At 36.4% G+C, this 13,024-nt stretch overlaps 1 protein-coding gene across 3 annotated transcripts in view; it reads left to right on the top strand.

Annotated features, from left to right (window-relative positions):
- LOC122812449 (cyclic GMP-AMP synthase-like) overlaps positions 1–13,024 on the top strand; it is a 397,692-nt gene that overhangs the window by 91,604 nt on the left and 293,064 nt on the right. The window lies entirely within an intron of this gene.

Genomic DNA, 13,024 nt, shown 5'->3' with positions numbered 1-13,024 from the left:
GGATCTCTTCCAATATTAAAAATGAGACTATCATACTAGGCAAAGTAAATATCAACTGGCTTGAACTCAACTCCAACCACCCATCTTCTAATATTAAGCTTTTCAACTTCACTCAGCTCATTGACTTCCCCACCAGACCTAATAATGACAATGACAACTGATCAGTTTTCTACTGGATTCTGGTTACAAATCCTGACAAAATATCTTCAGCCAGAACACTCCCAAACTCCCTCAGTGACCATCTCCCAGTCTTTATAAACCATGCTTACCCCTCCAGTCAAGGGCAACATCAATATAAACAAACAAGGAATTTGACATCATTCAACCTTTAACATTCAACAATATTCTAGAAACAGCAGATTGCAGTTTACTAAAAACCCTCCCTCTTGACTAAGCTGTTAATTACTTCAACACTACCTTCATGAATACACTAAATAGCCTCACACCTGTACGTGTACAGAGGATCAAAAATAACCATGCCCCTTGCCTATCCAAGCCTACTCCACTTCCCATGCATGCCAGAGACAAAATATGGAAGTTATGGCAAGAACACAAACACCACAGACCTACTAAAATTCAAACAACTTTGCAACAAAGTAAAAAAGCTAGTTAACAAAGATAAAAAAGAATGTTACATAAAACTTCAGTCCAGCCACAAGCAGAACCCAAAGAAATTCTGTAATTCTGTTATCTCACTACTAAAGCCAGGCAAGAAAAACAACCCCTGTCCTCATTCAGAGAAATCTCTTGAAGAAATAACCTCCCTTTTGAATTCCTTCTTCATGAACTCCATAGCTGACATCACAGCCAAATTTTCTCAACCAAATTACCCCACATCCCACACATCCGCATCTAGATCAACAACACATTCCTCCACCCCGACCCACACCCAACACTCACAAAGCCCCGACACCCACTCCTCTTCTACCTTTACTCTAAAGCTGTTCCCAATTTCAGCTATAAAAAGACTACTACTAAAGCTAAAGGCTTGCTCTAATGCCCCTGATAGAAGACCTTCAGTTAAGAACATCTACAAATTGCTGTTGATAGTATCACTTACCCCAGCATACTTATCAATAGAGCCATCCTTGAGTCCTGCATTCCCAAAAACCTAGAAAAAGGCCTTCATTCCTTCATTTTCCCTCTCCATAAAGGTGGCAATAATACTAATATCTCTAACTTCTGACCCATGGCAATTATTTCGCCAATGCCCAAAATCTTAGAAAAATGCATCACTATTCAATTTCTCTGCTATCTTCTTGACAACCAAATTCTTTCACCCTCACATGGCTTCAGACCTGGCCATAGTACTACAACAGTCTTTCTCTCCTTTATGGATATGGTAAACAGAGTTGGTGATGCTGGCAACATTGTCTCCACCCTCTTCCTTGACCTATCCAAAGCATTCAACACTGTTTGTCACCCTTTACTCATCACCCACCTCTCTAAGATTGGTCTTACCTCCCCCCTCTAAACTGATTCTCTAAATACTTAAAAGAAAGACAACAGCTTGTCAGATGGCAAAGCTCCATCTCTTCTTTCCTCAACATCCCTACTGGAGTTCCCCAAGGCTCTATACTTGGACCACTCATAATTAGCATGTTCATAAACAATTTCCACTCATCTCTATCTGAAGAATCTGTCATTCACCATGCAGACAACTCTATGATTGCTCTTTCAACTCCTTCGCTGATTTACTTCAGCTAACCCAACAGGCCTTCTCCTCCATTGAATCCTGGAATGCACAACCACCACCTAGACCTGGACCCAAATAAAACTAAAATCATACTATTCACACCTAAGAAAACAATCTCCTTAATCAAAACTGGGTTCACCATCTATTCCCATAGTAAGTCTATTATCAAAGTCATCAGCCACACAAAGCTCCTTGGAGTCACTATTGGCGAACACATGAAATTCAACCTGCATATACAACTTAACGTTTGCTATCGACAAACACATGAAATCCAACCTGCATATACAACACAACATTCGCAAAACACATCTTAAACTTGGAATCCTCTATAGACATAATCACTTCCTAAGCCAGCCACAAAAATAACCCTCACCACAACTTACCTCCTACTGTCTCTCATCTACAGTGCCCATCTACTTACCAATATACAAAGCTCTGCTATATCCAAACTTGAGATATGCTACAATAAAATTGCCAAATTCACAACCAATTCTAAATACTCCACCCATCACTGCTCTGCTCTTAAGTCACTGAAATAGCTAGAACTACCAAACTATCTCTCCAACTTGCAACAGGCCACAGCTCACAAAATACTCTTTAGACCCCTAGATTGTCCTGCCCTGAGCTCACCATTCAAATACTACCTCTTAGATCAGGGGATCAGAAGCTTTGCAGCTTCACAAACTTAACCTCCCACCTGGCTAGCTTCTTTATTCATGCTCAATGGCCAAAAACTGGAATGCTCTGCCTCTATCCATTACAACAACTCAAAATCCTACTTCTTTCAAGACTTCCCTTCACAACCACCTATTCTCAAGCTGGAAGTGTAACTGTACCAAGCCCCCCTAGAAAGTGTAAACCATGCTATTTCTTATCAACATTATTTTTTTTTCCTTTTTCTTTTATGCGTGACAATACTACTGTAGATAGAGATTATACAGACATCACACTGTGTGTGATAGTACTACTGTAGATAGAGATTATGCAGACAGCACACTGTGTAGATCTTTATACTGATTCTTCAGATAATATTACTGTACATTTTTCTCACTGTATTTACTCTATATGTTTGTACATACTTTTCTTTGGAATTCAATTTTGTAATTCAGACTGTTAATTTCTTGTACTGTGGAGCTTTTCTCCCTGGACCTCCACTGAAAATGGGTTCTGTATGGCCCAATGGACTTTCCCAGTAAACAAAATACAAATAAATAAATTATATGGTGGTCAGGAATGTAAACACTAAGAAACTGACAGTATCCCATTTGACTGCCAATGTTCACTAGGCCAGTATTGTGTTCTTCAGCACGGATTATGGGGCAGAGATAACAGATGAAACACAGAGCCTTTAAAACCCAGCATTATCTTTAGGGAGTGACGGGTCTGAATTTGAGTCCATGGTGCAGATGATTGGTGGTTTCCTTGATGATGGACTGATGCTCAGGGAGCAAGTGGCAGCTGTCACAGAGTCTGTGTGCTTCCATGTAAGACGTATTTCCTGGTTTAAGCATCAGTTACCATCGGGCTATGGTCATGTGTGCAATGGTTCTACCATTCCTGGAGTGTGCAGCTCCCTATATTTAAGACAACCAAATGGTTAGCTTAATCATCTGCAGCTTGTAAAAAAAACTATGCTGCCTATTTACTAACAGGTTTGTCTTATTACCAACATATTACACTGGTTCTTTTAAGCATTCATTGGCTTCCTTTTTGGTTATATATTATCTACAAAGCACTAGTCATAACTTACTTTGGCCTACACAACTCAGATTTCTTACCTGAAATAGCTGCTTATGACATACTCTTCACCTTCTGCTCTGCTACCCAGGGGATGCTGGCAGTTTTGAATGGGTGACTTCAGGAATCATCCATTTCATTTCGTATTTTAATTGGACTGATTTGCCTTATTGACTCTTATTTATTTTAATATGCTTATTATGTCTCTTTATGCTTGTATTCATCTGTATTGCTGTATTTCCGTTTATATTTAAGCAGTCTAAGATTGGAACTTGGCTTTTCCCTATTATAGAGACTTTTCTATATTTTCCATCTAGCTTCATTCCCTCATTTTCTCTATGAAAAGCTGCTTCCCTGTTATACACCTGTATTCCTTCATTCTGACCTGGCTTTGGCTCGTTATCCATCATGTTTTACCATCTGCACTCCTCAGTATCTCCTGTTAGTCTCTAATTTCCCTTCCCTTCATCTTTATATTCCCCAGCTTTGAGTGTTGCTCTCTGCCTTTACGTACCCTTCTCTGCTTCTGTTGTTTAACTCCTTGTAGCTCCTTGTTCTTTTCCTATGACCCTCTCCTATTTTGTTCTAAATGTTTCATGCTTGCCTTGGTCTGTTAACTCTGCCTCCACTACTACTGCTGCCACAAACCCCTTCTGCTCAGCAATAACCAGCCTCATCTTAACCTTCTTTTCTATCACTTTCAACTTTCTAAAATATCTTTCTCTACTACTTAGCTCCCTGAGCCATACCGTTAGCCTGCACCCTTCACGTTTAACAAATCTTTCCTTTCCCAGGACTTCAGCCCCTACCCTTTGTAATTTTTTGTCTCTATAGTGCTCCTTTACCAATCATATTTCCCTTACTTCTTTCATAAATTACTCCACAATACAGTGGATATATTTGTTTTCTGTCCTGTTTTACTTGCTTTGTTAACTTTTCTGTATGCACATAGTTTAGAATCATCTCCATTAGTGCTATTTGTAATAAAGAAGATAAATTCTGTGTTTACTTTTGAAAAGACCTAGCTATTTCAGCAATGGTCTAACTTCACTTTCCATCATAAGGCCTCTGTGTGATTTATGTTTTTCAACATTCTTCAGGAGCTAGTTGTTACAAGCAAACCACAATTACATCAGCAAGAACTATGATTACAGGCAGTAGTAGAGCATTTAATGACTTTTGCCAGTGCAGTGTTAAATGAAATTTCCAATACATTTTAAACAATCACAGTTAGTTGTTAGAAAAAATAATGCAAATGTTGAATTTTAAAGTGCTGCCTTCTTTAAATGTTTAAAATGTATAATCATTATTCTACTGGCATAACCATTGAGTTACTTTTAAATGTGTCTATCAGCAAGGTACAAAAACATTTCTCTTTTTTTTTCTCTCTGTTTGTCCAGTAGATGGCACTGGTTAATTATTAATATATGAGTTCACAATGATGTGCTTATATGGCTTTTGCCAGTGCAGTGTTAAACAAAGTTTCCAATAGATTTTAAAGAACCACAGTTAGCTGCTGTTAGCAAGAATAAGGCAAATGTTGAATTTTAAAGTGGCGCCTTCTTTAAATGTTCATGTATTGTACTTGTTTTTTTGAAAATACTGTTTTGTAAACTCTTTAATAACTCTTGAAATGTTAAGAATTATAATATGTTGCTGTTACTACAAAACTTTTTATAAAAGCTACTTTTCTCTTTCTATCTATATAATATCTAAGGGTACAATTAACATAATATTTTAAGAAGTCTGAAAATGAATATGTAGTACATAAATAAAAGGTGCGGGATGGGCACAGTCTGTTAGCTGATTACCGTTCGCATTTGGAACAGTATGGGTATTATTGACATCCCTCTGATAAATATTTGCTCCTTGTTGCTAAAAATAACAGTCTCTTTTAGTTTCTTAACTCAAGCACATTCACTAATACAGAGGGATGGGTGGTTAGGCACCTATTTAGAGTTTAGGAGTATAGAAGCCACAACATTTATTCTTAAGATAAATACACTAACAGACAAAGTTTATAACTGTATTTTTGAGTATATAACCATAGACTCTTGGAATGTTAAAGGGATGGTAAATAAAAAGAGAAGAAATGTAATCATGCACCTCACATACCAAACTAAGGCTGATATAACTTTCTTGCAAGAAACTCACTTAGATGACCAACTTTGGATTAGGGAAAGGAAAAGAAAATGGGTTAGAACAATAGTTGCTGCAAATTATAGTTCTTTGTCCAGGGGAGTGGCCATTATAGCAAATACATCATTCCAAGGAGAGGTTACTTCCTATGAAGCTGACTCAAAGGGAATATGGGTATTATTTACTACTGAATAACATACTTTGAACAAACCATTACTCTTTCTTAATATGTATAGCCCCTGCTCAAATCAACAGCTCTTCATTTATGAAATCTTTAATATATTAGCCAAATACCCAACTCATCTGTTTTTTGTAGGTGGGGACTGGAATGCTTTACTAAATCTAGATAAGGATAGATCACATAATAAAAAACAGACAGTCACAATCTACCACTACAGCACTTGAAGAATTACAAAATACATTTGAACTAGTTGACCCTTATGTTAAATTTCAATATGATAAAACAATATCAAGATTCACTTTCTTTTCAACCACTCATAAAACTTGGTCCAGTATAGATGCTTTTCTAATTTCCCTTGCTTTCCTTTCTAACAAATTAAATTATGCTGTATCACCTAGAAATCTTTCAGATCATTCCAAAATTTAACTTTTAATAAACTTTCAAGCCCATAAACAAAATATTTCCTATCTCAATACCCGAACGTTAAATCCTAAAATTATACAAAACCAAGAAATAACACAAGAAATTCAGAATGTCCTAGCCCAACTCCAAAATGATCTTATATCCACTAAAATTCCACATGACATACAATGGGCAGCTACCAAGGCGGTCATCAGGGGTATTATTATTCAAAAATCTGCATGGCTCAAAAAAATATAACAATCTTAAGAATGAACTAGAGTATCAAATAAACACTGCTGAACTAGAACTTCAGGAAAAATATTCTAAAGAAGTTGAGGAAAAAGTAATTGATTGGCAAAAACAATTGCACAAACACTATTTAGAAAATATCTCCTCCTTAGAATTAAGGTCAATATATCAATATTCAGAATGGGCTCAAACACCATCAAAATTCCTAGCTAGACTAATTAACATAAAAAGTGGACCTCCTAGGATCAAAGAAATAAAATATGAAGGACAGATGAAATATAAAGACCAAGATATAGTGGACGCTTTTGAAGGTATTTATAAGAAATTATACAATATACCCTTATCACCATCTACAGACAGATCTGAGTATTTTATACATAATATACACTTTCCACAAATTACAGAAGACCAAAGGAAACTCTTAAAATCACCGTTAAAATTAAAAGCGATAAAAGCTGCAATAAACAAACTAAAACTCGGTAAATCCCCTGGGCCTGATGGATACACATCTGATTTTTATAAGTTATTCATGGAACCTATCTCCAAAGTGTTATTAAAAGTTTTCAACTATATAATACAATATGGTATAACAAACAAATACTTAAATAACTCCAAGACATTGTTGTTTCCTAAATCGCATTCTGACCCAACAGATCCAGCAAATTATAGACCAATAGCCCTCATAAACACTGATTTTAAGATATTAGCCCATGTTATAGCAAATAGACTTAAGAATATACTCCCCTGGGCTTTATGACAAACAGACAAACAAGTGACAACACCCTCCTCTTAGATACTATTGTAAGACTACTTAATAGTGATAAATGCCCCAGATATGCCCTTACAGTAGATACAGCCAAAGTTTTTGATAGAGTAAACTTACACTTTCTCTTTAATATACTGCCTTTATATGGTTTTCCTCAAGAATTCATTAAAATGATTCAGGTTCTGTATCAGAAAGCTTCTACCACTATACAGGTAAACAAACTTATAACTAAACCTATACACTTATCCAGTGGTACAAGACAAGATGTCCTCTTTCGCCACACATATTTAATCTTTATTTAGAACCCCTCCTTCTGTTTATTTCACAAAAAAATCTTTCATCATATTCCCAGAATCCACAATACAGATCTTATATACTCGGCCTTTGCCAATGACTTAAATATAGACTTCCAACTCCCCACTACTGACCTCCCAAAAATACTTAAAGCTATTGATGAGTTCTCGGGAGTTTCAAACTATAACTTAAATTTAAACAAGTCACACATATTTCTCCTCAATCCTATAGGTCATGAATTGTACTTTCCCATGAGTGAGATCAAAATAAACTATCAGATAAAATATCTAGGAATACTATTTATTTCGGACCTCAAAGATGATATAAAAAACAACCGACTAAGTACTTGGACTAGTATTCAAAATGACATTGATAGATGGAAGAACATCAATATGTCTCTACTGTCAAAAGCTAGTGTTGTCAAGATGAATTTTCTAACAAGAATACTCTTTCAATTAAATGCTACTTTTTCAAATATTCCCCAAAATGTTTTCCTTGCCATGGAAAAAGCTATATCAAGATTCTTATGGTATCCCAAATCTATCAGAATTAAATATGGAAAACTTGTGCTCGCCAAAGATAAGGGGGGATTGGGGTTGCCTGATTTTAAGCTTTACTATAGTATAATTACTGTCTACAGACTAATACAAATAATAAACTATGACTCATATATAAATACTTGGACGCCCCGGTAGACCAAAATTTGGTATGAACAGTTGAAATCCCTTGGCTATAATATCAAATCCCTACCATTCTTGAATTTAAACCAGGCTAGCATATACATGAAGAATCTACGCCCACTAATTAAAAACATGATTCTTACAACACAGAAACTATTTAAATCATTGCAATTAGCAGACGCTTTTGCCCTTATACAACCGTTGCACCTAAATCCTAATCTACTAATAAATAATAAACCCGTAAATCTAACAAACTACCCCTTGATAAAAGACTACACAATATGGGATATATACCAATGGAAAGACTTTAACACGGGGCAAATGAGACTTGAACTCAAACTTCCTAAAAAATATAGTATTATCCTTAACCAACTTCACCATCTTATAAATGCTAAATTCTCACAAATGCACACTGACTTACAGAACATAAATTTAGTTAAATTAATACTTGAAAATCTTGCGATTAAAGGGAAAACAATTTCTAGGACTTATAAAATTGTAATGAGCGTAAAACATCAGAATTCTTTATTATTTTTAAACTATTGGCAAACGAAAAATCAATCACTGACTGAAGAAAATAAGAAACTAGCCATTGAAAATACAATCCAATTAATTCCTTTCAAGAAGCTGTTATATACACGAATTATGGTAAATAATCTATATTATACGTTATCTACATTAAATAAATTCAATCCTAACTTTTCACCTATATGTCCCCATTGTCCGGATCAAACAGCTGATATTTTACATGTCATGTGGAACTGTACTAAGATACACAATTTATGGTGTTCCTTGAGAGTAAGATTAGAGAAGATGGGATATGAAAAATCAACCCTTACATGGGAGACAGCTATATTGCACATTAACATCAATCAACTTCCAAAAATATTAAAACATGCCTTTATTACGATGTGTGCCCTTATTAAATTCTTTATTACAAAGAATTGGAATGTCATGTCACCAATTACATGGGAAAATTTTAGCAATCTTGCTATCAAATATATATAATCTCACAAATTAGTTTATTCAAAAACAAAAAAACAAACGCTATTACCAAAAATATTGGGGTTACTTACTAGATATAATTCTTGACAAATAAAATTTGCCCACAAATTGACATGAAAAACTAACTTTTTAATAAGAAATTAATGTAGTTTAACCAGTTTTCTTGCATCTTCCCCCTTCTCTTAGTATATGTGTATCTAGATATTTTCTCTAACCATACAATAAATGGTTGAATTTCTACTTTCTATATAGACTATCCCCATTCCACTATCCCTTATGAGACCAAATGAACATAAGAATTCTCATACTCTACTTGATGATGTAGTGACTTCCAGTGTATATATTGTGTGTGTATATATATATATATATATATATATATATATATATATATATATATATACATACATACATACATATGTATAATTTTCTCGAAAAAACATTGCTGTCTGTTTTCTTTAGATATGTATTTGTATTGTTTATTTGTTTTTTGAGTTATTGTATTGTTATTATTTGGAAAAAAAGAAAATTGAAATAGAGATTTTGGGGGAAAAAAGTAGTAGAGCATTTAAGTGCCCGTATGGCATGTTGAAGATAAACACCTGGCATTCTTCACGCAGAATAAAAGGGCAAAAGCAGTGCTTGAACTACAAGACTAGTAATAAGTAACAAGTCTGTGAGAGTAAGCACAGTAATCATTTATGAATGTAAGTTACTCTATTACATCAGTCAAAGTAAACTTTATTGTCATTTAGACACCACAAGTGAAGTCTAAAAAGTACGTACATCATGCTCTAATTGAGAAGACAAATACATAAATACAATTACACATGCTTAGAAGAGACATATACATACATACATTCATACATACAGTTACACATGTATCAGACCAGATGTTAACCTTTCTTAGACATTTATATTATTACTTATTACTACAATTATTCTATACACCTCTATAGCAGCTGATTGGTTCCGTATTGCACCTGTTCTTATGACACAATGTAATTTTCATGTTCTCTATACTATGAGAATATCTAGCAGTTGCATTGCACATGATTTTCTTGTAAACGGATAAGATGATTTGGTTGTCTTCTTGTTATTACACTATTGTTTGGTTATCACAAGACTTGTCAGCATCGCACATTACTGAGAGTAACACTAGAGTACAAGAGTCTAATCGCTTGAGGGAATAAACTGTTCTTGAACCTAGTCATTTTTACAGCGTACACTGCAGTATCTTCTGCCTGATGACAGATATGTGAATAGTTCAAAAGTAGGGTGTGTAGGATCACTTATTATTTTTGTTGCCCTAACAACATGTCACATATAGAGCCTTTATGTCTGGAAGTTTGGATCCCGTTTTTTTCTCGGCAACTCTGATTATCTTTTGTAGGGCTTTCTGATCTGCAGCTGAACAGCTCCTGTACCACACCGTGAAGTTGCACGCTAGGATAATTTCTATGATACCTCTATAGAAGGTGGAGAGGATAGAGAGAGGTAGGCTTGCTTTCCTCAGTCTCCTCAGGAAGTGCAGGCATTGATGGGCCTTCTTTGCTATGTGACTGGTATTGGTTGACCAGGAAAGATCCTCTGCTATGTAGACCCCGAGGAATGTTGTGTTCTTTACCCTTTCCACTGCCTTCTCATTTATCATGAGAGGAGAGTGAGCTGGTTGTCTGCTCCTGAAGGCTATTATAATCTCCTTGGTTTTGCTGATTTTGAAGTCAAGATTATACCTGGCACACCAGGCTATCAGAGAACTCACTTCTTCCCTGTAAGATTTTTCTTCTCCTTTGCTGATGAGGCCCAGAAATTTAGTGTCATCCGCAAAGTCAATGATATGGTTGGTGCTAAGTCTGGCTTTACAGTCGTGAGTCAAGATAGTAAAGAGTAACAGGCTTACCACACAGCCCTGAGGTACTCTTGTGTTGATAGTGATGCTCTTGCCCACACATACTCTTTGGGGTCTTCCAGTCAGAAAGTCCAGGATCCAGTTGGATATGTGGTTATTAACACCTAGGTGGACAAGTTTTTCTATTAACTGTTGTGGGATCACTGTATTGAATGCTGAAATGAAATCAATAAACAGCATTCTGGTATCATTGTACTTATTTTCTAGGTGTGCCACTGTGAGATGCAGGGCAGCAGAGATGGCATCTGCTCTGGAGCGGTTTGCAAGGTATGCAAACTGCAGTGGATCAAGTGCTGTTGGGAGGTTTGCTGTCAGGTGTTTTTTGACAAACCTTTCAAAGCTTTTTATGACAATGGACGTGAGGGCCACAGGTCTATAATCATTAAGACTAGAGGGAGTGGATTTCTTCTGTAGTGGTTTAATGTTTGTGTTTTTAAAGCATTTGGGTACCTTCACTTGGCTGAGGGAGATATTAAAGATATCTGTCGATACAGTGCTTAGTTGTTCAGCACAGTTCTTTAACACCTTACCCAAGATGTTGTCCGGCCCAGCAGCTTTTCTTGGAGTCACCTGACACAGGGTCTTTTTCACCTCAACTTGGTTTAGAATGAGCACTTTGTTGCCTGGGTCTGTAGGGATTAACATTGCCTTGGAGCAGTTCCTCTTCTCAAAGCTGCTGCTGATGCTTGTATGAAACAGGCAAAAGCGCTAAGTCTTGTTGGGAATTGTCTTTTAATAAACATCAATTTTGTTTGGAATTTGACTTGGTGGTGACTTTTTTATTTTTTAGTTTGGACACTATTTCACCTTGTGTGAATTTCTGTGGTGCTGTAGAAAGTGCTCAGCCTGTCCATGAATTCTGTGCTGTCCTCACATTGAGCTGATGTTGGTTTATATATGGTTATGGCTTTTATTCCCTGCCACATACTCCTGGAGTCCCTCATGTCGGTGAAACGGTTTTGTACTTTCTCTTCATATGTCTTCTTTGCCTCCCTTATCCCGCTTTTCAGATTTGCCCTTGCTACCCTAAGAGCATCTTTGTCATTCATCTTGAATGCCACATTGTGTTCTTTTACAAGGTCGTATACTGGCCATGGTTTTTGGTTTGCTCTTATGATGATGTTTTTATTCACCTTCATGTCTTCTATGTATTTAGATTTATATGCCGCCACTGTTTTTGTGTATTAGTCCAAGTTGATCTGTTGGCCGACTGTAACAGCCTCTTTAAATATGTTCCAGTTTGTGTTCTTGAAGCAATCTTGAATTGCTGTGATTGCACCCTCTGGCCATACCCTTGGATTGCTGTGATATACCCTCTGGCTGTACCCTTGGATTGCTGTGATGCACCCTCTGGCTGTACCCTTGGATTGCTGTGATTACACCCTCTGGCTGTACCCTTGGATTGCTGTGATTACACCCTCTGGTGATACCGTGACTTGCTTCACAGTGGGCTTTTCCCTGATTAGTGTTGTTTCATATATTGCATTAACATAATGGTAATGTGGTCTGAGTCACCCAAGTGCAGATGTTGTACAGCTTTATATGCTAACTTAATATTGGTATATAATTTGTCCAAGGTGCTATTTCCCCTTGTAGTAAATCACACATGCTGGTAATAAAGCAATAATACTGACTTCAACTCTGCCTGATTGAAGTCTCCTGCAGTAATGTGTGCAAAATCTGGGTTTTTATTCTGTAGGTCACAAATGGAGTTATACAGTGTAGTCAGAGCTTCACTAGTGTTTGCACTTGGTGGTATATACACTATCATGCTGAGGTCATTCGGTGTAGTCAGAGCTTCACTAGTGTTTGCACTTGGTGGTATATACACTGCTATCATGATGATGTCATTCAGTGTAGTCAGAGCTTCACTAGTGTTTGCACTTGGTGGTATATACACTACTATTCATGATGTCATTCAGCGTAGTCAGAGCTTCACTAGTGTTTGCACTTGGTGGTATATACA

The sequence above is a fragment of the Protopterus annectens genome, chromosome 1.part1 (genome assembly GCF_019279795.1).
Source record: "Protopterus annectens isolate FY-2018-M chromosome 1.part1, PAN1.0, whole genome shotgun sequence".
NCBI classification, from domain to species: Eukaryota; Metazoa; Chordata; order Ceratodontiformes; family Protopteridae; genus Protopterus; species Protopterus annectens.
Note: the sequence above shows the minus strand (reverse complement) of the source record. Positions and strands in the feature narration are given on the sequence as shown.